We start from the raw sequence: 25,391 nt of genomic DNA on the forward strand, positions 1-25,391 counted from the left end.
ACTGCAATATTTTTGGTGCATTTCCGGCAGGGGATGTGCAATATTTTTGGTGTTTTTCCGCATGGGGATGTGCAATATTTTTGGTGTATTTCCGCCAATATTTTTGGTGCATTTCCGTTAGGGGAACTGCAACATTTTGGTGTTTTTCCGCATGGGGATGTGCAATATTTTTGGTGTATTTCCGCCAGGGATGTGCAATATTTTTGGTGTTTTTCCGCATGGGGATGTGCAATATTTTGGTGCATTTCCGTTAGGGGATGTGCAATATTTTTGTTTTTCCGCCAGGATGTGCAATATTTTTGGTGTATTTCCGCCAGGGGATGTGCAATATCTGGAAATGGGGAACTATTTTTTGGGACACGGAATTGTGCAGTACCGCGTGCGGTACTGCACACTTCCGTTTACAGTCCCGCATGCGGAACTGCACATCCCGACCTGCATTCCCGCATGCGTAATGCAGGTCGGGATGTGCAGTACCGCATGCGGAAGTGCTTGACGGAAGGTGCAGTTCCGCGTGGGGAACTGCAATATTTTTGGTGCATTTCCGGCAGGGGATGTGCAATATTTTTGGTGTTTTTCCGCATGGGGATGTGCAATATTTTTGGTGTATTTCCGCCAGGGGATGTGCAATATTTTTGGTGCATTTCCGTTAGGGGAACTGCAACATTTTTGGTGTTTTTCCGCATGGGGATGTGCAATATTTTTGGTGTATTTCCGCCAGGGGATGTGCAATATTTTTGGTGTTTTTCCGCATGGGGATGTGCAATATTTTTGGTGCATTTCCGTTAGGGGATGTGCAATATTTTGGTGTTTTTCCGCCAGAGATGTGCAATATTTTGGTGTATTTCCGCCAGAGATGTGCAATATCTTTGGTGTTTTTCCGCATGGGGATGTGCAATATTTTTGGTGTATTTCCGCATACTGGGTGCATTTCCGCTAATATATTTTTGGTGTTTTTCCGCATGGAGATGTGCAATATTTAAACTATATTAAATTACTATCCTCCGTAAATTGATAATCGATCCACTTGAGAAATTAAAGTCTATAGTATTCTACGAGTTTTATTATATTAAAAATATTATCGCACGTCGCTTAATGATAAGTGGCTATTGTGATGAATCTATTTTAAATAGAAAGTGGTCACAATGTCAAGTTGAATATATAATAGTCATCATTAAAGAGGCGTGTGAAATTGATTTTAATAAAATTAATTTTATACAATAACTATTAGCTAGGTTTCTATACTATGTCTATGCCGACCTTTCGGACAAGACTTTCCAAGACTCTCTTTTAAATACAAAAATGCGACATTAATTACATGCGACGATCATTGATTGTCTAAAACTAATTACTAAAAAAAGTAAAAACACCTAAGAGCCTGACGTATTTTTCACCACGAATGTAGGCCTACTAAATTTTGTCATACCTATTTTGTTGCATGTCCGCATGCGGAACTGCAAAATATTTGGTGCAGTTCCGAATGCGGTAATTAACATATCTTTTCGCATGCCCGCGTGCGGAACTGTCAAATATTTGGTGTAGGCCCTAGTTCCGCATGCATTTAATGTGAATGTCCGCGTGCGGGAATGTAATATATTTGGTGCAGGTCCGCATGCGGGATGTACATGTTTTTTCGCATGTCCGCATGATGAGGGAATGCAAGACGAGATGCACAGTTCCGGATACGTAGGCCTACAGTATGTTGTACATGTTTCATTTATTGAAATTTTTAAAGAAGAAAGTCTTGTTGAAATTTCTGCATATAGTTTCATTGTTGTAATTAAAAATAAAGTCTTCTCCAAAGGTCGGCAGAGTCAGGCCTAAAATATGTACACAATTTTTAATTTTATATTAAAATCATTTTCACACGCCTCTTATGATGATTAGTGACTATTATAAATCTACTTGATATTGTTCTATTATAAGAACCCAGCGGACATTCCTCAAGTGGATCAATCATCAATTCACACTGATCTCAAACGATGCATGCGCATCAATAGCAGCGGCAAGATCAGAAAACAACTTTTAATGTTTATCACAGCATGACCAAGTCAGTATTGGGCACACAGGTATGTCCCGGGGGGTGGGGGGCACTTCAATATGAAATGGATATAGGTGTAGGGCTGACACTTTCGCACTAAGGGGCATCCGGTGAGAGCAAAATGTAAAAAAAATATGGGGTCATTGGGTGAGAGCATGATTTTTGGAATTCGGTAAGAGCAAAATTTTCAATTGATCGTCGGCTTTTCATCCCACCTACATACACTTTAAGTATAAATCATCAGATTTATAAAGTTTACTTCAAGTACTGTTAAATATCAAAAATATCAATTTTTAATGATTTGCCATAAAATGTGTATTACATTGCTAATTTCAAAAAATCAAAATTATTTGATATCAGAAGGACATTCTTCGTATTCAGAATACAATGTCTGATGTGCTCTCATCTAATGTCCCACAATAAATACTGTCCAAACGTTCATACCCCTTCCTTTTATGTTAAATCATTGACCATTTATAATATAAAGCTACCAAGTAATCTACATTTTAACTGAGATTTTAAGGTCTGAAAGGCCATGCCGGCAAACACAAAACGTTTTAAACAGGTTAGGCCTATATTTTTGGGTTTTGGTGTTGGTAAAAACGTTTTAATAACACAAATGTCAGGTTAAATAAAGGTCATGAAAACATTTAAAACGTTTTGTATGTTTTCAAAATGTTATTGAAAATATTTTCTGCAAACATTTTTTGCCAAATATTTTGTCACCCTATGTAATGTTCGGAGAATATTTGCAGTAAGTTATCAAAAATGTTTAGCCCTAAGTTTGAGAATATTTGCAGTAAGTTATCAAAAATGTTTTTGAATATTCACCTCGTTATAAAGTATTAAAGCGCGCCGCCATAGCTTAATTCCATGATCTTGATCCTATTTTTATCGATATACATCGATCACTTATCGGATTAAGTATTGGACACAATAGATGAAGTATTTGATTGACAAGGTTACCCCTGCGTCCCCTAGCCGCTTGTCTATTAATGTGTGCATATTATAATTTATACCATTACCATTAGGCCTATATGATTATGAGAGCTTTAATGAGGGGTTATAGTTTTTAGTCTGATATGCATGTTATGTTTCCATTTGTAAATTCATGTTTAAATGTGCTAGTGTGCGATGCATAATTCTTCTTTGCCCTGTATATTATATAAAGAATAACGATTAAGCATCATTTAATAATTTGAAATGTTTGTAATGTTTCCATGTTCCGGTGTATGATTTGTTTAATATAGCTTTTACTATATCATGATATCGCATGTAAAGCTGCACCAAATATATTGCAGTTCCACATGCGGACATGCGAACAAAAAACAGCTTTTGCCATAAGCGTAGATCCCGGGGGATGAGGGGCGAAGGCTAAACCCCCTAATATTTTGCCAGGGTTCCATACAATTCCCCCCCCCCCCAATGTTGACGCCTGTACGACCCCTGTTAGGTTTATCTTAATTTAGCTTAGATCCGAGACGAAAATACCTATTTCGTCTCAGTTTTAGATATATAGCTTTAGATGTCCTTTTCGTAAACATCAAAAAACCCTTCTCTGATCTCGCCGCTGCTATTCATGGGCTTCGTTTGAGATCTGCGTAAATTGATCCACTTGAGAAATGTCCCGCTTGGGCAGCTTCTAACATGAATAAAATGCACACAATGTCAAGTTTATTACAATGGTCACTAGACTTTAAAGTTTATAACACTTTCTTTTAATTACAGCAAATGAAGCAAAACTCACAATAGGCTAATAGTCAAAGTAAAACGATAGTAATATTAAAGAAATTTATATACCGTATGCATGTGATAATATTTTCTACGCCGCCCCCATGCGGAAATACACCAAAAATATTGCAGTTCCCCATGCGGAAAATACACCAAAAATATTGCACATCCCCTAACGGAAATGCACCAAAAATATTGCAGTTCCCCATGCGGAAAAACACCAAAAATATTGCACATCCCCATGCGGATAAACACCAAAAATATTGCACATCCCCTAACGGAAATGCACCAAAAATATTGCAGTTCCCCATGCGGAAAAAACCCCAAAAATATTGCACATACCCTAACGGAAATGCACCAAAAATATTGCACATCCCCTGGTGGAAATACACCAAAAATATTGCAAATCCCCTGGCGGAAATACACCAAAATATTGCAAATCCCTGGCGGAAATACACCAAAATAAGCACATCCCTAAGCGGAAATACACCAAAATATTGCACATCCCCAGCGGAAATGCACCAGAAATGTTGCAGTACCGCATGCGGTACTACACATCCCGACCTGCATCACCGCATGCGGGAATGCAGGTCGGGATGCAGTCCCGCATGCGGAAGTGCGTGACGGAAGGTGCAGTTCCGCATGCGGACTGTGAGGAAGTGTGCAGTACCGCACGCCGTACTGCACATATAACAGTCGCTTTCAATACCTGAAAACTGGGTAAGATAAGAAGGGCCCTGTGAATGGAAAATATTGTACATGTGGTTGAGTCTCAGCTGCCTAGCCCTGTTTTGGATATCCAGAAGTTTAACTAAGTCAAATTCTACCTGACCAACATGATCTCTGGGAGCTAGGTTCAAAATAAAACGAATCATCTTGTTTTGAATAACTTGAAGTTTGTGCTGATAAATTTTGGACAAACCAGTATACCATGAGGTGCAACAATAATCAAGATGACACTGCAGTAATGCAGAGCAGAGATTTTTGAAGCTTTTGGTTGAAAAATTGAGAATGTCTGTATAAAAATTTGAGCCGGCCAGTAGCTTTCTTAATGAGAGAATCGACCATAACTTCTCCAGAGAGATGTTGGTCAAGTGACACCCCAAGATATTTTATGCAGGGAGCTGGTTGAATGGTATGATCATTGTATGAAATGTGAAAGTTGGATGCTTTTTTAAGCTTTCTACGTGAGCCAAATAAAATCAGTTCGGTTTTACCAACATGCAAGGATAATTTGTTGTTGATGAGCCAGTTGTTACAAGATTTCAAATCTAAGCTAAGATCACGGGCAATCACATCCGGGTTTGTGTCTGAAGATATAATAACACTATCGTCTGCATACAGGAGCAGCTTGTTTTTCACCGACATAGCCATGTCGTTGCTATAGCAAAGATAAAGCAGCGGACCAAGCAGGCTCCCCTGTGGAACTCCACAGGAGAGCTGCATAAGATTAGATTGAATGCCGTCAACACTGACAAGTTGCTGCCTGTTAGAAAGATATGATTTAAACCAATCGGATTTGATGCCCATGGCCTCAAGCTTGTAACAAAGAATGTTGTGATTGACGCTGTCAAAAGCTTTTTGCACGTCCAAAAGAAGCATGCCAACATATTTACCCTTGTCAAGTTGAGACCTAATGTAAGCTGTTAAAAAGATCAGACAAGTTTCTGTAGAGTAGCCAGGGCGGAAGCCTGATTGAAACTGGTAAATTAAGTTTTTAGAGCTTAAATATTGCTCCAATTGAACATAGATACACTTTTCTAAAACTTTTGAAACTGTACTCAACAAACTGACAGGCCTGTAGTTACCAACTTCCAAACGGCTGTTTTTTTTTTTTTTTGGGATAACCTTGGCAAGTTTTAAATCCTGGGGAACAGTACTGGATTCAATGGAGAGGTTCACTATGTGAGTAATTAGAGGAGAAAGTTGTTTTGCACCATCTCGCAAAAATCTAGGTGCAATATCATCCAGGCCAACAGCTTTGTGAATGTCAAGGCTGGATAGCTCATCAAAAATATAATCTTCATCAACATACCTAAGATCAAACTCAGAGCTGGACACATCATTACTCAAGTAAAACTTCCCAAAAGAATCAGACCCCACCCCAAAATCGTTACTCACTTGCGGTAATTTGTTTGTCAAAACATCAGCCACAGTAGTGAAGAAACTGTTAACATGATTACAGACAGAAAGGGTATCTGATTGTAATTCCCCATCAACATTTAAAACAATTTTCCCTTTGGATTTAGATTTAGAACTATAGCCCAGATTTTTAAGTGCATCCAAAGTTTTTGGGTTCTCCCATATTTTCCTCAAGTTTACTTTTAAAGTAGTTTGCCTTTGCCTTCTTAATTTCTCTCTGAATGGAATTTCGAGAAATGCTAAGTCGGTGAAAGAAACTTCATGGTTGCCTTTCTTGATAAGTTGACTGGTTTTGTCCCTCATCCTAATTTGTTCAAGAATACTGGAAGTCATCCATGGCTCTGTACGTTGTTTAATGCGAACCGTCTTTCTTGGGGCAACATTGTCAATAATGCCAGTCAGAATTGATCTAAAATTAGACCAGGCTGTGTTGACACAGTTACTGGTAAGGACAGAGGACCAGTCAGCATTATCAAGAAGGCTAGTGTACATATCGACATTGTAGTTTTTCATGGACCTTAGATTTACAGTGTTATGACAAGAGAAAACATTCTTCACACCTTTCCTTGAGCAAAAAATCAAAAAGTGATCGCTAAACCAATGGGTATTACCCACTTTGACAAACTTTTGTGGTGTCGCTACAAAGAATGTGGTCGATTAAGGTTGATGATAGCGACCCTGACCGTGTGCGACCAACTCTGGTAACCTCCTTGATAAGTTGGTTAAAGCCAGTAGATTTGCAGGTGTGAAGGTATTTTTTTGTCTTAGGATTAGGTATCGCCGGATCAAGGAGATTGAAATTGGTATCTCCCAAGATGTATGTTTCTTGGGTAACACATAACGAGAGAATGTGATCAAAGAGTTCAACAAAATCTGTCTGATCGGGTGGTCTGTAGATACAACCTATTAAAATAGGTTTTGTTTTAGGTAGTAAGATATCTATCCAGACCCCTTCCAGACCGTCAACCTCAAGGTCATCACGTGTGTTAAAAGCAATATCAGACCTCACATATATGCAAACCCCCCTCCCTCACGGTTACGATCCTTTGCGAACAGGAATATATCCGTCAATGTTAATTTCCGAGTCTGTAAATGTTTCATCCAACCAAGTTTCTGAAAATGACATTATAGCGATATTAGTTTGTTGTGTTATTATCTTAATTTCTGAAAGTTTAGGAAATAATGATCTAGTGTTCAAATGAATGAAGTTCAATCCTTTGCGGTTTAGGCAGCTAAAGTCAACTTCAGCGATAGGTGGGAGATCTAAAGCACATGTCATATCCTCAAATGTCTCTGGTTCAAATTCGCACTCGTCATCACCACAGTTATAAAAGGTAAGCTCTGAATCGAACAGAAGACACATATATAAGAGAAGGAGGACTGTTCTTGAACTAGTCGATTGTAATCTTGATCAGACATTGTACCAGTGCAGCGACTGTGGGTCCAGTTAATACATAAATCGCAGCTGATGGCTTTGCTACGTCCAGTAATGCCTTTGCCACAAACAGTGCATGGGGTTTTAGATTTATACACAGGTTTTCTGGCAAGTTTACCAAGGGCCGAGGGCTCTGGGCCAGGGTTGGGGCAAATGTCTCCTGATTTGAGAATCTCCTCTTGAAAGGTTGCAGATGTGTTATAATAGAGAACTCTGGATTTCAGAAAATGACTATGTTTCCATACAGTTCGACCATAGAAATCACAAGAACTAGCAGTAGATTCCAATGCAGTAACATGGTGTTCGCTCATGCATAAGCCTATCAAGGCCAACACAAGCAGTACTTTGGTCAGTAGCATGGTCACAGGATCAATATCTCATTGTTGACAGTTGAGATGATATAAAAGCCAAATTGATTGGTTTGGTTCAGGTAAAGCTGAATACCACTATGTCCAACTATGACAAGACTGCAGAATTTGGATAATATAACTTGTCCAGAATAATCACAAAAAGTAGATGAAAAAGCACCAAAATGATACAAGTCTGAGAGTTCCACTTTCAAACACTGCAAAGTATAGGTGAATAGTGATTCTCTGAGACAGTTCGGTGTCAATCCATTTTCAAAAACAGTGAAATTAAGCAAAGAAAGTCAGAGCTCTGATGGTAGCCTGCCTAACACACAGTCCCAGGCAAAAAAAAAAGTGTTTCTAGTTCATAGTTTGTTATTTTAGCATGACTTTTAAGCTTACCTAATGATTTTAACGAGAATTGTTGTGCTAAAAATGACCTCTAATAAACGCCCCCTGTTTGGAAAATGTAACGCCCCAGGAGGCGTTTATTCGAGGAAATACGGTAATGCTTTTTGTAAGGTTTTTAAGTGTAAACTTATTATTTGTCTGTTTTTGATCCGTGTTGATGATCGACCGGCATCATCAGTATTGTATTCTCAGTCAGATATTGTCTTTTGGAAACTTTACTGAGTGTCCTGGTAGATGTAGAAAATCAGTTGGGAGACTAGTATCGCAAGTACAAAAAGTGGCAAGCAACTTGATTAAGATCAACTTAATTAATGGCTTTCACCTCTTCATTACACTCAATAAAGAGACATATGCCAGGACATCCTAGACTTTGGTTCCTACAATCCAATTTACTCTAAAAACTGCATGGATTATATCATAAATTAGCTAAAAAGGAAATTGTTCTATAAATATTCAATATAATATTAGACAAACCTAAAAATAAGTTAATTTCAAAGGAGAACCACAGCCTAGACAATTATGGCATAAGAACATAAATAATTCTGGGACATTGGAATAATTTGCTTTGGTGCCTTTGAATTTGGTTGTTTGACGCCCAGTTCAAGGGCCAGTTGTAGGTAGACATTAGGCAAAAAAAATGTTTGGTTGCCCTCAGAGACCGACCCAGGTCGCATTTTTTTCCAATCACTTTTTAGAAGAAACCTTAAATTTGGACAGTATCAAGGACATTTTATACTTGTTATTTACTCATTTTATTTATTAAATGTATATTTTATTAAGAACAAGAAGTATTTCCATTTAAATCCAGTCCAAAAACACACAATAAAATGATCAAGTATTTGTCACTACTAGCCTTTCCAAAATCGAGGAAAAATCGAGGAAGAGCCCATGAAAAAAAAGGGGATCAACCTACCAACCCTCCAAATTTTGCCTTGGAAGGGCAACCAAACAATTGTTTTTTTGCCAGAATCCCATCATTATTGTTGAGATTCTTAAAATGAAATACTTGCTACCCACCTTCAGATTTTGGAGACATATTGTATACATCTTCTTCATTTTCAACATGAGCATTGCTATCCATTGACTAATGGAACTATTTTTGGATCAATTTTATTATATTTTAATGGACAAATTTAAACATTTTATGCTTGTTAAATAAATAACTTCTTTAGTAGTTTTTTAAGTTTTGTATATTTTGTATATCTATTGTTAGAATTCATTCATTCTAAAAATCCCCCAAGGCTTCAAATTGGTTTGAAGAAAAAGAAAACAAATGGTAAATGAGAATAAATTTTGTGGAAAATATGAACAGTTAATTAATGAAGATAGATGTTTTCTCAATTAATTTCTTATAGTTACAAAATATGATATGAAAGAATCCGATGTAATTCCCACTTGGTATGCCAAAATTGAAAGAAAAATTATACACAACTTTGTTTATATACTCGAGTGCTCCAAAGTAATAAAAATCATCACAACACAATTATGTTGTTTCTTTACAAAAATGCAGCTCAATTTGCGTAACACTTGTCTATGTATACAGTATTTCTTGCGTCATTTGATACTTAAAGGTTTGCCAAATGGGCCCAATTAGAATGACATCATGGAGCAACAACTTTTTTTGTTTGGAATATATAGTAAACACATGCATGTACGTCAACTAGAAATGTCAACTTGCACACTTAGCATTTTCAAAATTGATTGGCAATTCTGTCAGGGGAATTAATATTCATGCTATATGAGGGCCTCCTTTACATTTAGCAGACCTCCGCAAGAAAAACAAGGATGTTATTACTCTGTTTAAGTTGGCACTATATGAACACATGAGGTCCTCCTTTGCATGCATTTTCTTTTATTGCAGTCATTTATCATCAGAGTAACAAAAAATGAGACTATACAACAAAAACATATATATCACAACACAATTGTTGCTTTCTGTTTAATCTTGCAACCCTAAATCACAGTTTAAGAAAGTTTATTAAATCCCACAATTGGTATATATTTAAACAATATATTTCCACAATAGGCAGTTAGGCACTATGTCTGAAAGACATGTTGTGATGGAGTATTCATTGAAATAAAGCTCTAATCTGCTCTGACAATGTAATATACAATGAAATTCAAAACTGAATTTTGATATTGCTCGACAAACGACTCATTTAGCTTGATTGCATCCCGCAATGTGCTTCAAATGTGGTGTCATCAAGCAAAATCAGTCTCAAGTCGGGCATATTCAACTTTCATTTTTCTAATTTGGTGTACAAAGCACTTGCAAAGCTACATTTTGCAGAAAACCCCATTGGAATTGGACAAATTGTTCCTAAGATATGAGCAGTTGAAGGGTTTCCAAAATAATATGAAAGAGATGATATTATTTCCTTTGTGTAAATATATCTCGAAATCAATATTTCTGACTTCTGACTGATTTTGCCTGATCGCATCACATACATGTGTCTCCTGATATAGGTCATAGTAATAAGGGCAAAAGGGCAAGTAAAAGGCGGTATGCTCATATCACTGTGAACATTTGTAGATGCCTGGAAGTTTGAACTTGTCCCTTTCCTTGTTCAGAGCTGCCTTATTCATGTTTGATGTGGATGGTCCCTTTTCTTTACATGGAAACCACTTGAGGTCTTTGTTCAAAGTGTGGACTTCATCCTACTAAATTTAGAGAGGCACTAACTATAGTGGTAGTTCCCCGTATTCAAGGTAATAACTAGTACAGCTATGGATTACGCATTGTCATGCATCTTGTATAGAATACCACCAATAAATGCACTGACACAATCATGTGACCAAGTGTCGGATATCTGCTTTACAACTTGCAGGAACTTCTGCCACTTTGTTAATAGGCATAGAGACATGTATCAAGGCAAGCCCTGTGTCAGCCTGTGCTCTTTGTTGAAGTGCCAAGATACAGGGACTCAGTGGGTAGCTGTTTTTGCAAGCTGTCCACAACATACTGATCTCCCACCATTTCTTCTATGATGGACTACATATGACACATTTGATGTGCATAATCAATTTTCAATCTTTCATTTTGTTCTTTTAAACCTTACAACACACCAAAATTGCATTTCTTGATACATGAACATCTTCATGATGCACCCAACATCATCATCATTGTTCAGCTGCGGAGCAGACGATCACACACTTTTTCCATGTACTACGGTTTGTGACCAAGGAAGCTATGGCATCTGGTTGAAACAGGTTATCTACATCTCCAGTAGCTTCTGAGAGTAACAGAAATATGATGTTCTCTGTCAACCTGGTCTCCTCTTCACGTGTGGTAGTGTATACATTACAGGGTGTATCTTTGACAGGGTTCTTCCTCTGACATCCTGGGGATGTGTCCAAGGCATCATAGTTGTTGTAACCGTATTATTCATGAGAGGCTCAGTGTTGGTAGAACATGGTCAATGTATCCGACAATGAATATCCAAAAGAAGTTCTTTTAAGCTAAAAATGATATGACTTTTTGTGTAACTATCCTCTACCTTGCGATAGTCGACAGGTAGGTCCAATATTTTGTGAGTAGTGGATGCTGGCGCAAGTCATTCTCAGTCACTTAAATATTATTTTTAAAAAAACTAAAACTAGTTTTATTCTTTGACTGAAACTTGTCTGCACTACTCTTATAACACGCTATATACACGCAACTAATGCGCACCTCGACAAGTGTGTTTTGCGACAACACGGACATGGCAGTCTACCCTGTGATATAGAGTTGGGCGACTAAGTCGCCAATAGTCGTTAGGAACTTAGTCGCGACTATTACTGATAGTCGCGACTACGACTATTGAAAACCAAAAGTCGACTAATGCAAGTATATTTTTGTGTTAAAAATTACTTTAAAAGTGCCAGTTATTCGCACCAAAACCAACCAAATACTAACATATAAACTGCAAAAATGTGAAAAATGTTAGTCATTGTCTTACCAATAGTAACACTAACCAACAAGTAATCATAATGTCCATAAATCATCATTAAATTGGTGTTATTGACTTGTTGTCGAACTACTTTCCCACAAGATAAAAGCCGTTAAAAAACTCAAATTACTTAGAACTGTCGAACATCTCATTATGATTATAATGTATGCAGCGATAACAGGTGTAGCAGCGTCAAAGCGTGCATGTACAGACCCAGGTTGGGTGTTTGTACCAACTACTGAAGGTATGAGATTATTTCAACTTTGGAAAGAAACAGCGAGAACTTCCGAGAAGTGTTTTCCAAAAGGGAAAATTTAGGAAAATATTATTAGATTAGAAGTACTTTTCACGTAATTTCAAAAAGCTATGCTTATTGTGGTAACAGAATATTTAGAAAGCAACAGGAAAATAAACAAATTAGCTGACAAACAGTCGTAATGTTGCAATGCCACCCCTGTAGCGACAAATGCAGTAGTCTAGATGAGGTCAGGTGACGAGGTCGGAGGTGAAAGTTAATCATACATGCACGATGCAACACGTTCATGAGCATACCATGGAAAATATGCACTGCCGCATCGGCATGTTTACATATTTTCATGCACAGCAAAACATGGAAACGAACGAAGATCGCTATTGGAATATTGAAGGTTTGAGAAATTATATGAAGTTTCTTGTGCTGTTGCTGGAAAGTGGCAAGTGAATTTAATTGAACAGAAAAGTTAGGCCTATATTACAGCATTTTACAGTCAAATATTTGCATCGCAAACGCATGCGATACAGTGTAGCAATTTGTATCGCAACAGTGCTGGTTTGTGTAGCAAACTGTGATGCGATGCCGGCAATCACGGGTCCTGTAATCATGCATTATAAATACTAAATTGCCACCAATCTTTCACCCGATTTTTCAGTCCAATTTTAACCACAGATAGTCGCGACTATAGTCGTAGTCGCGACTATTTGCTGCCGACTAGTCGACTAGGAAAAAAGTGATAGTCGCCCAACTCTACTGTGATAGACAACATGTAAGAACCAATAATATTCAGCCCTTACAAGCTAAACCACAGCCTCTGACTAAGAATTAGCTGTAACCAACGACTCCCATTGTTCTTGATTGCATCACCTATTTTTAAACAGGTAGACCAATACAGAGCCTGCAAACATTTTTTGATTCTATTATAATTCTTACCTTGATAGTGCTGTAATAACTTATTCATGCGTATGTCCCATACTTTGACTGTGTTATCTGTACCACCTGCTGCTATACATGTACCACTTGGATGGAATGCTACATTGTGTACAAATCTGTAACAAATGAACAAAACACAAGACTTTGGTTACAATAAATAAATAAATACAAATAGTGGGATTTATAATGTTGGTATTTATAATCCAACAATTGGATCTCTAGGTCCTGTTGTGAAGCACACTTTGCAGCTAAAACACAATGAAGAGAAATTGATAAGATGGAACATGTATGTACAAAATTTTGATTCATTTATATTTGAGTTTTGTTATTGCCATTATCTTGTATGTATTCTCATGTTAGTTAAAGGCCCATTCAGTGATCCCAGCGTGTGTAAGTGCACAAAAATTAAAATTGTTTGCAAATTGCTTAACTGCTTGAAATTGAAGGTCTGAAGGATAAGTCATTCATATTGTCATTTGGTATTTTTGAAATGAAAAATTTGGCAAAAAAAACAAAGAAAACAGCAGTATTGACCTAAGTTGAAGCCCCATTGTAATACATGTAGCTAATTTATATACGGTCAGTATATAAATTACAGATTCATGTAAATGCCTTATTTTGTCTTAAATACACTGAAGCTGAACCACTAGCAGGCTATGTTAGCACATCTATGTCAATGACAAAGGTACCAAAATCTGAATTTTAAATACTTTTATGATCGTCCTAATGAGCAAATCACTGAATTTATATTAATGTAATGTACTTTTGATGTATTCTGTACGACCCATATGATTTAATACCCATAAGGTAGATCTTCTCGCATGTAAGTATGCTAAAAATTGTCAAGACTTCATTGAAAAACTATTCTGGTAAGCTGCATACCCCTTGTCTTCATACTAGGCTAACTTTGAATATGCATACATGAAGGCAATGCCTAACAGATTACCTACCCTCCATGTTCAAAGAATGTGTGGATGCATTCTTTACTTGTTCTGTCCCATAATTTGACTGACTTGTCGTCACTGCCTGAGACAATAAGCCTGCCATCTGGTGACCACTTAGCACATCTCACCCAATTGGCATGCTGATTAAGAGAAAACTGGAACCGCTGTCTGTGAACTGTCCATACCTATTGGAAAAACACATCAAACTTAAACATTATAGGGAGTGACATGAAGACAATGTCTAATATCATAGATTTTTTGGTGACATATTCTGTAATACTCACAAATATTTAGAGACTTTTGCCATCTTGGCTGATGGCTTCCTCAAAATGACCACTAGACTGGTTTTCACATGAGATTTTCTGGAATTTCCAATGCTGCTTTTAGTCTAAATATTTGTGAGTACATAAGTGGTCCCTCAGTCACTTTGGTCTTATTTCATATTTAGAAGGTATGTCATAAGCTTTACACTGGAAACTCCAAATGTCTTAAATTGGAAAAATCGTCCTTCTTTTAATACCCTGGTTGAATGGGGAATTAGGTTTGGCTAACAATAGAAGACACTCAAAAGTAGGACCAAAACAAGCTCAAATTAAGACCAAAATAAGCTGAAAGTTGGATGAATGCACTTAAATGTTGGATCAGTCAATACAGTCACAATAGGAAGAAGTACTTCACTCAAGTGGGCACTCAAGTGAAGTGGATTCAGTAAATTTGGCTTGAATTGGTCTTACTTTGAGCTAGTTTTTGAGCGCTTCAGCTTATTTTGGTCTTACTTTTGAGTGTTTTGGTCCAACTTTTGAGTGTTTTTTATTGTCAGCCAATGCTAATTCCCCATTCAAACTGGAAGATTAAAAGAAGGACGAATTTTCCAATTTAAGACACTGTGTGTTAGCAGTGTTACAATGATATATAATTTGACTTCATACAATATCCAGAAACGGAGTTATGGTTGGTTGAACTTTGTATTTTCATGCACATACAAGTATGACTTTCATGCACATTTTGCACTGTAACTCAAAATCAAATTTGCCGACTTTACGAGAGGTTCATGGTGGACGATCAAAAAGAGGAATTTCAATTCTGGACTATCTCGAAAAGTTAATTTATCATGTCACTTGATCATGTAGTCAGACATGTTTTGTCCTATATGTTGTGAGGGCAAGACCTAAATTCTTTGGACTCTACTGCACTATTTCTGATTTATACTGAACTTAAAAAACATTAATTAATTCACATGCACAATTTAAAGACTTTGTAACAACAATCCTCAAAGTTACTTAAAATAAAGCTGTATGAGTGTAACTTAATTACCTTAATTGTTTTATCATCTGAACATGTTAATAAATGCTGACCATCACTAGAAAACTCCACATTTCTTACAGTAGCTGTGTGGGCTTTAAACACTGTTGATTCCCCTTTTCTGAAATTGTAAAGAAAATATCAAGTTTTAGCATTTCAACTTGTATGCAGTTCCATAATCCACAGGTGCATGCTGTTTGAACACCTTTTGAAGCTTGTCACATGTCAGGCAGGCAGGCAGGCAGCAGGTGCAGAAATGTATGATATTGTCTGGTAGGTAGGCAGGCATAGAAATCCAACATGAATCAGCGAATCCAAATGGATTTGCGCAAACTGTCATGGATTTCTAGGCCTGGTAGGTACGCGAGTATATACTCTTTAGATAGGTAGGTTTGTACATAATATTTAAAAGGAGTAAATACTTACACACTTGGAATCCATAATCTCACAGTTTTATCTCTTGATGCTGATGCTACAAGATGACCTGAAGGAGAGAAGTGAACTGACAGAACAGCATCCTGCAAAGATAAGAACCACACTATATCAAAATCACCCATGGGTTTCAATAATTTGATGCCATGTAAGTGTCACTATCACAAAATACATATACCGCATGCAACCTAATCATGTTAGTCATTTTTGTTTGTTTTGGTTTTGTTTTTTTTTTTTTTGTTGTTTTTTGGTGAGCTTACGAATTGAAAGACAAAAAGGGGAAATCTTTACACATACACATTAAAAATACAATGTATATGAAGTCAGAACCATCATAAACCTAAGTCAAAAGGTATTGATGAAAATTTTATCTAGACAATTGAACAAATTTAGTTGCACAGGCGCATTGAAAAGGGGGAGCTAAGGCAGCTGCCACTAGAAAAAATATTAACTTGTAATTGCACCATTTTCGTGAAATTTCTGTAGAAACCCTTTGTAACCTGAACCTCATCTTGAACCCACCCAGTTGAGTTTAGGTAAGACAAATCCTATACTCATAGCTTTAGGTAACACAGTTACACTGCTTGGCACCCTCATCATACTCTGGGCCCAGGATATATCTGAACATACCTTGTGTCCAACAAATCTGTACGCTCTCATCTGAGGTTTGAAATTCCACACCATGAGACAAGAATCCATTGAACCAGAAGCTGAGGAAATAAAACAATCAAACACAAGAACTTTTAAGTTTTGTTTAGATGACCATAGCTGGGTGATGTACCAACCCAACATGTGCTGTTTTTTAAATATAAGGCCACTGCAACATCAACACACACACCGCTGCGTGTATTTGCCAGCAAACGGGGACTCTGTATTGCTACTAACACCCTTGAGTGACTTTGTAGATGCTAATCATTCATACAGTTTGCCTCCCAATGGAGTACAGTGAATTACATTTGTCAGTTTTTAATCTGCATGTCATTTTAAGTCAACTAAATTATACTTAATCATTCATCTTTATGTTGGTGAATTTTGCAACATTTTTTTCTTCTTGTGATGGACACCTTTGTTTCCACTAACATATCAAAATTAGGTTGTCAAAATAGGTACAATGTAATGAAATATATACTCACCAAGTTGTTTCATATTTGGATTAAAGTCTACACTAGTGATAGTATCCCTGTGGCCCTTGAAATGCCTCTCCAGAGTGGGATCCTCCTGAGAGAAAAAAAAAAGAAAATCCTATGATTGAAAAACATGTTGTTTCTTTCATTCTATTCATGGCTTTTTATTTATGCCTACATCTGACTCACGAGCATCAATGGTTCTAAAGTTTGTTCGGCTTTAAATATAAGGTGGAAAAAATAAGACTTATAACAGAATGTCATGCATGCAGTTGGGCGCAATGCTTACACTAGTTGTGTGTTGCATAACGCATGACTGGCGCACGCTTATGTGAATTTAGGCGAGCATGAGTTGAGACTTTATTGACGCACGCACTAACAAAAGCTGAATAATTTCCGCCTTATATAACCTGAACAAACTTTACAACCATCATTCTGATGATGCCTCCCGACCATGATAGGTGAAACTGTCAATAGTGAATTAAATTTTGGTTTTGTTTAAAACAAATCTTTTATAATATTTACCAACAAACCTGATGAATCTATTTAGTGACAATTTTAGTGCTTAAGGGCTGGGGTATGAACGTTTGGACAGTATTTATTTTGGGACATTAGAGCACATCAGACATATCGAATTGCATTCTGAATATAAAGAATGTCATTCCGATATCAAATAATTTTGATTTTTGAAATTGCAATTTAATACACATTTTATGGCAAATCATTAAAATTGATATTTTTGATATTTAACAGTACTTGAAGTAAACTTTATCAATCTTATGATTTATATTTTAAAGTGTATGTAGGTGGGATGAAAAGTCGACGATCAATTGAAAATTTTGACCTTTCAGATAAAGATATGGATTTTTTTCCCAAAACACCAAAAAAAAAATTAGGTCTTTTTGGGAAAAAATCCATATCTTCAATATGAAAGGTCAAAATTTTCAATTGACCGTCGGCTTTTCCTCCCTGCTACATACACTTTAAGAATATATCATTAGATTTATATAATTTACTTGAGGACTGTTATATATCAAAATTTGAAAAATATCAAATTTTATAATTTGTCATAAAATTTGTATTATATTGTGATTTTTTAAAATGAAAATTATTTGATATCAGAAAGACATGCTTCAGATTCAGAATGCAATTCGATAGGTCTGAGGTGCTCTCATGTCCCACAAAAATACTGTCTAAACGCAATAAACGCCATTTTGGATCCCTTAAAGCATGAGAATCATGTGTGATGCACTTGGTAGAGGGCAGCAGCATTCTACTAGGCCTACCCGATGGCAGGGTAATGGTGGCTTCCATAGCTTTATTATTTTTATTATTTATTCCTTGATACAAGCAGTCTAAGCAAAATGACAGTAATTTTAATTTGCTGAGGAGGACACCCTCAATATTTTTTAAAAATTCTATTTTTACATGACTGTAATGTACTTTAGTAAATTACCATGCAAAAATCAGGACTTTAGGTGCTGTAGTTTTGTCAAAATCCAAGATTTTGGAACAAGACAGTTTGTTACGTGCCAGTTACGCGATGTTCATAATATCATTACGTACATGCCGTGCGGAACAGTCATACTGCACACACGTACCGGAGCCTGACCAATGGAGTGACACGCATTGGCGACATTGGCGCTGGACGCTGGTAGTAAAGTCCAATTTTCTTTGCTTTGCCTTTACCTTGGTTGTCCAGCTCAAAATTAAAATGGGAAATGTCTGACAGTAAAAGCTAACATTTCATGCAAAAGAAATGAAGAGCTCTGTTGCAAAAGCCCTTACATCCACTTTTGGCTGAAACTGAGTTATGACATTAAGCGTGGGTAAATATACACATTTTGGTGGTTGGTTGACCTTCATACCACCTTCTCTTCCGGAGATATCGTATAGGCCTATGTCCCGTTTGGGAAATCTTTGACTTTGACTTTGAAGATATACTTCACAACGCTTCCCAAGAAGCCAAGCGCGAAGCGATGTGAGGGCGCAGGTGATTGATTACTCGCAGCGTTGTTGTGTCTTTCTTAGGTGGCTTGTTACTTGGTCTTTGAAGGTTTCTGTTGTAGTTTAGTTGACTAGTTGTTCTGGTAAAGTGTTCCACTCACTGATGGTCTTGGGAATGAACGACTCCTTGTAATAACTCTTGGTGGCTTGTGGTCTGATGAATGCCTTATTAGTGTTATTTCTGCGAGTGTGGCGGGCGACTGGAGTGAGAAATTTTTGCGCTGGTATGGCGACCGCCGACCTGACCAGTGATTATTTTCTGCATCAGTGTTTAAGGCGATTTGCCTGGCGACGTAGCTGTAGCGTGTCCCATTGTAGGTTGACCAACATTTTTGACACACTACTATATCTTTCATAGTCTCTACAAGCAAACCTCGCCGTCCTTACGCTGCACTGACTCCAACTTTTGTATGAGTTCTTTTGGGCACACTAATGATTTATAAGCAGTGGCTTTAAGCTCTGTAGTGCACGGGTGTAAGTTCCTGCGGATCACACCCAGACCTTTGTTGGCTTTTGAGATGCTGTGGTTTATTTGAGTATCCCATTTCAGGTCTTTATTTATGTGAATTCCTAAGTACGAGTGTGAGTCTGTTTCTTGAAGTATGGACTGGCCTAATTTGTAGTTGTGAGTGGATTTTTTCCTGGAGTGAGTAAGCTTAAGTGTAAATCTGAACTTAAACTGGAAATCTGAACTTAAAATGAATATAAAATTTGAGAAAATTATTTTTTGATGTTTAATACTTAATAGTAGCCTTGAATGTTCTTTAACTATAGTATTAAAACCAGAAAGGAACTGTTTTGGGGTCACTATGTTTGAAAAAAATCATTGTAATTAACGAAAGCTGTAGCTTTGGAAATGCTCAAAAATGTCATTTTGGCAGATTTAATGAAAAATTCATAATTAAAAAAGTAGGCCTAAATGAGATATTTCAATTTTTCTTTTTGATTTTGAAAGCATTAAGTCAAGTTACATAAACTACATGTAGTGCAAACAAATGGGCTCCAATTTGATTGCAAAGGTGGTTTCCAGTGTTGTTAATTTACCGGTAAATTAAAAATGGCGGTAAATTACCGGTAAATTACGGTAAATTACGGTAAATTGCCGGTAAAAAATGGTAAAATAAGTAAATTAAGTAAATTATAAAAGAGTTCAAATAAATGATAAAAATTCAATTGTTTTCATAGTAAGAGTTACATAGATACTTGAACACAGTCCTGTTTTGTGGAATATACCTTTCCAGATTGAAAATCAGCTTCATAAATAAAGCTGAAGTTGTAATAAGTGAAACAAAAGTCTAGTAGTATTTACGTACATTTTTAGCAAGTGTTTCAATGTTTTCTCTCATAAGTACCGGACACATAACCAGTGAGCTTGACTAGCCACTCGGCACAAGACTTTACCATCTGAGAAAACTACATTTAGTTTTTATGCAATCACATGATACACATTTTCATTTTTTACTTAATTTACTTATTTTACCCTATTTTACCACGTGCGGTAAATTAAGATGGCGGTAAATTACCGGTAATTTACCATGTAAATTAACCGGTAATTTACCGACTCACAACACTGGTGGTTTCTATAGCTAAAATAATTGTTTCTCGATCATGAGAGCTCAATAGGCACGCAATGACAATTGCATTGGCATACAACGCCTACCACACACGCTTTGGGTAGCGCTGCATTTCCTGTTCGTGCACAATCGATCGCGATATCGTGTCATTCCACTAAACTTGCGACATTACGCAGTGCACGCAGTACAATGAGTACATCATACTCTCATGAAAAAATGGTAAAATAAGTAAATTAAGTAAATTATAAAAGAGTTCAAATAAATGATAAAAAATTTAGTGTCTGACCGATCAGGTCCATATCTGAATCGGCCGATTGGCCGATCAATTCCCTCTTTGATCTGCCGATTCGATCACCGATCACCGATTACCAATTCCCCAATTGTAAACAATGGCTGCCATCGCCATGAGTAAATTTCACCTGTATGTTGAAAGGGTACTTGTACGCAAAGTATTACCATAATTATGTATGCTCTGAGCACAAAACTACACTCCCGTGCTCATTTACAATACTTAATTTGACCATGATTATTCTAAGTTCAATTTACCTTTTCCCCTGATATCCGAGTCCGTCGAATCATTCGACGCCCCATTTTAATATTGTGTTTACGCTCAAGTCAGTATTGAGTTTTGCACACGGCCCGTAGCTGACACGCACGTGTGTAACCCGGAAGTGTTGAGTTTTGCACGCGGCCCGTAGCTGACACGCACGTGTGTAACCCGGAAGTGTTGAGTTTTGCACGCGGCCCGTAGCTCTCTCCAATCTGACACTGGCGCATGTGTAACCCGGAAGTATGCATGCGGGAAATTACCTGATTATCTCAGCTGCATGCCTGAATCACGGTATGATTTTATATGTTTATCGCCTACAAAGCTTGTTCTTTTGCTAAATTTCGCTTGATTTAAAGAAAGAAATATACCAATAAATGAATACTTGTTAAGCTTCAACAATTACTTTCATGATATTGGGTGATCGGTGCATTACATCGGCGGATGAAGGAAAAATCGGCCGATGCAGATCACTACCGATAAGCTAATAATCGGCCCGATTAGGAAGCTCCCGATCTGATCGGTCAGTCTCTAATAAAAATTCAATTGTTTTCATAGTAAGAGTTACATAGATACTTGAACACAGTCCTGTTTTGTGGAATATACCTTTCCAGATTGAAAATTAGCTTCATAAATAAAGCTGAAGTTGTAATAAGTGAAACAAAAGTCTAGTAGTATTTACGTACATTTTTTGCAAGTGTTTCAATGTTTTCTCTCATAAGTACCGGACACATAACCAGTGAGCTTGACTAGCCACTCGACACAAGACTTTACCACCTGAGAAAACTACATTTAGTTTTTATGCAATCACATGATACACATTTTCATTTTTTACTTAATTTACTTATTTTACCACGCGGTAAATTAAGATGGCGGTAATTTACCATGTAAATTAACCGGTAATTTACCGACTCACAACACTGGTGGTTTCTATAGCTAAAATAATTGTTTCTCGATCATGAGAGCTCAATAGGCACGCAATGACAATTGCATTGGCATACAACGCCTATCACACACGCTTTGGGTAGCGCTGCATTTCCTGTTCGTGCACAATCGATCGCGATATCGTGTCATTCCACTAAACTTGCGACATTACGCAGTGCACGCAGTACAATGAGTACATCATACTCTCATGAAAAAATGGTAAAATAAGTAAATTAAGTAAATTATAAAAGAGTTCAAATAAATGATAAAAATTCAATTGTTTTCATAGTAAGAGTTACATAGATACTTGAACACAGTCCTGTTTTGTGGAATATACCTTTCCAGATTGAAAATCAGCTTCATAAATAAAGCTGAAGTTGTAATAAGTGAAACAAAAGTCTAGTAGTATTTACCGGACACATAACCAGTGAGCTTGACTAGCCACTCGGCACAAGACTTTACCATCTGAGAAAACTACATTTAGTCTTTATGCAATCACATGATACACATTTTCATTTTTATGGTAGATCACTTATGTAAACTAGGAATTTCAATTGAATGATCCAACCGCGATTGCATTTCATGTATTTCAAACTACAACGCGAACCCACGACCTGGGATACAATACTAACCAATCGGGAGTTACGCCAGCAGTCGCATACGCTGGCGTACATCACTTAGTATACGCAAAAAATCATCACGCTATGTCAGGCTGTGTTATGAAATTTCCACTGTATACCCTATTTCATGACTGATGGTAATGAACCTGGCTATTCATAATTTTGATCTGGTTAGAAATAAATTTGTCTAAAGTTATACTTCCAGCATGCTAACTACAAACATGTAGAATGTATGATGATGTTTTACAGTGGTACACAGCATATACGCAGGGCTGGGAACACTTTGGTAAAACAAAGACAGAGCATTTATATCTGAAATTATATGGGCATTCTTCTGTCACAAGTTCACTTATATTTGTAACAAAAAATATGTGACCCCTCGGCACAACTGAGCCCGGATGTCGCCAGTGCCACTATTGAGATATGCTCCATCGAACTTAACAATAAACAATAGGAAACAAAGGATTTATTGACTGTTTTATTGATTTTCACTACTTAAATGTCAAGTACTATAGACATGATATACATTATTTTAAAGCTAATTTCAAGCAGAATATTTTGGTTGAATATCTCAAAAATGATGATTGGCGACTTCAGGGCTCAGTTGTGCCGAGGGGTCACATATGGGAAATTTTGTCTTGAGTTGTACAGTTTAATGTTTATAAAATAGAAAGCTCGTGAGATAGTCAAGCCATGATCAATTACTCAAAATTTGTAGCACCATCAAGGGGGCTTGGGTGCTGCTTTCAGTGCTTTCATAATTTCATTAGTCTGGTTTTTATATAAGAGTTAATATGTTAAAGTTTTGAGGTGTTATTGTTTTTATTTCTTGCTTTTATGAGTGTTAAATTAAATGCAATAAATTGCAAGTCACAAGGACATGTTGATCAGCTGAATGCACAGTTACCGACACTTCAGCTTTTTGTAGTACGGTACACTACAGTATGTAGTACAGTATGGGCAGTTATTGGTAGAAAGGGTCTACAAAATCATTATTTCAAGTAAGTTGTGCAAATATTGAAAACAAAATTGGCATTTAATATAAAACAAGCAAACAAAAACAAGATTATCTGTCAAAGTTTTGATTAAAAAAAATTCTTTTATTTCATATTTTACTTAATTTACTTATTTTACCCTATTTTACCACGGTAAATTAAGATGGCGGTAAATTACCGGTAATTTACCATGTAAATTAACCGTAATTTACCGACTCACAACACTAGTGAGTTTCTATAGCTAAAATAATTGTTTCTCGATCATGAGAGCTCAATAGGCACGCAATGACAATTGCATTGGCATACAACGCCTACCACACACGCTTTGGGTAGCGCTGCATTTCCTGTTCGTGCACAATCGATCGCGATATCGTGTCATTCCACTAAACTTGCGACATTACGCAGTGCACGCAGTACAATGAGTACATCATACTCTCATGATCGAGAAACTATTATTTTAGCTATAGAAAAGGTGTAAATTTATTTTATTGCAAAAGCCCAAGTACATCCACAAATTGCGCAATATAAAATAAATAAAATAAATAGGAAGGCTTGAAAATTGTACCAAACCTATTCTTTTAGTTCACTATTCATCAACACTTTATCCAAACCCAAATTGAATCAAATCGAACAAGTAATACTTGCAATAAAAAAAAAAGCTGTTTTTCTCAAAAAGTGGATGTATAAAATGTAAGGATAAGGGGTTTTGTAACAAAGCTCTTCAAACATGAATCTATTTTTACAGAAATATTATAATATATGGCTTTTAAAGTTTGTTCTGATTTTTGCTGCATGCATCAATAAAGTCCGCAACCAATTGCGTGATGCAAAGCTGCATTTTCCAATGACGAATTTCTCAAAAAATGTAATGTATTTTTTAATCTGAGAAAATTTGCATATTTCTCAAATTTTTTGCAACTTTTCACTCATCTGATTCTGATCATCTTTTCATGTGATGGAAGTGATACTTTTTACCTGTACGTCCTGTACGTTTCTTGCGTTTATGATTATTTAAAAACTATTTTAGGAAAAATTGCCATTTTCACTTGTTTTCAAAAATACCGAGACCCAAAACAAAACCCGACAATTTCACACAATGACCTCAAAATGGATGGTGCAAAGTTATCATTGTCATTCATTACCGTCGTATCTAATATTTTGAACAAATCAAAATGGCATTTTATGTTATTTTATGCCATAAAACGCTGTTAAATATAACCAAGGTGCATTGCTTGTTTTTTACCCCAAAATGTCCCTCATTTATCGAAGCCCTTCCCTCCTTCCAATTAACATTAACATGCATTAGAACTTGAGTGAGTTCTACTATGTTTGTACAGCTGAAAAAAGCTTTTATACTAAATTTACTTTTGTTTTATCTTCTTGTCATGCTTGTTGAGAAAGTTTAATTTCATAATTTCATTTGAACCTTATACTAACTAGTCTGTAGCTCGGGTGGTCTAAAAATCAGGATCGCTGGTAGATTACGCGTCACAAAAACGTTGCCCGTGGCGTTGGTCATGTGGTTGGCAGCGGCGCAAGCTTTTTTCATGTTTTTTTAGCTCCGCGACCGTCGACCGCATATGATGTCGCTCATTAAGGCCATGGGAATTGAAGTAGTAGATTTGCGTCCAGAACTTTTTGAAATCCCACGCGGCCTTTTTTCATTATTCATTATTTCTATTCTATTAGGCACAAACGAA

At 36.7% G+C, this 25,391-nt stretch overlaps 1 protein-coding gene and 1 pseudogene across 1 annotated transcript in view; one reads left to right on the forward strand and one right to left on the reverse strand.

The window, feature by feature from the left end:
* Positions 1–25,391, forward strand: part of LOC140148677 (MICOS complex subunit mic25-a-like) — a 358,926-nt gene that overhangs the window by 233,254 nt on the left and 100,281 nt on the right. The gene's annotated exons all lie outside the window — the stretch shown is intronic.
* The window catches only part of LOC140148670 (uncharacterized), a 77,265-nt pseudogene that overhangs the window by 49,333 nt on the left and 2,541 nt on the right, over positions 1–25,391 (reverse strand).

This window comes from Amphiura filiformis, chromosome 3, assembly GCF_039555335.1.
Source record: "Amphiura filiformis chromosome 3, Afil_fr2py, whole genome shotgun sequence".
NCBI lineage: Eukaryota > Metazoa > Echinodermata > Ophiuroidea > Amphilepidida > Amphiuridae > Amphiura > Amphiura filiformis.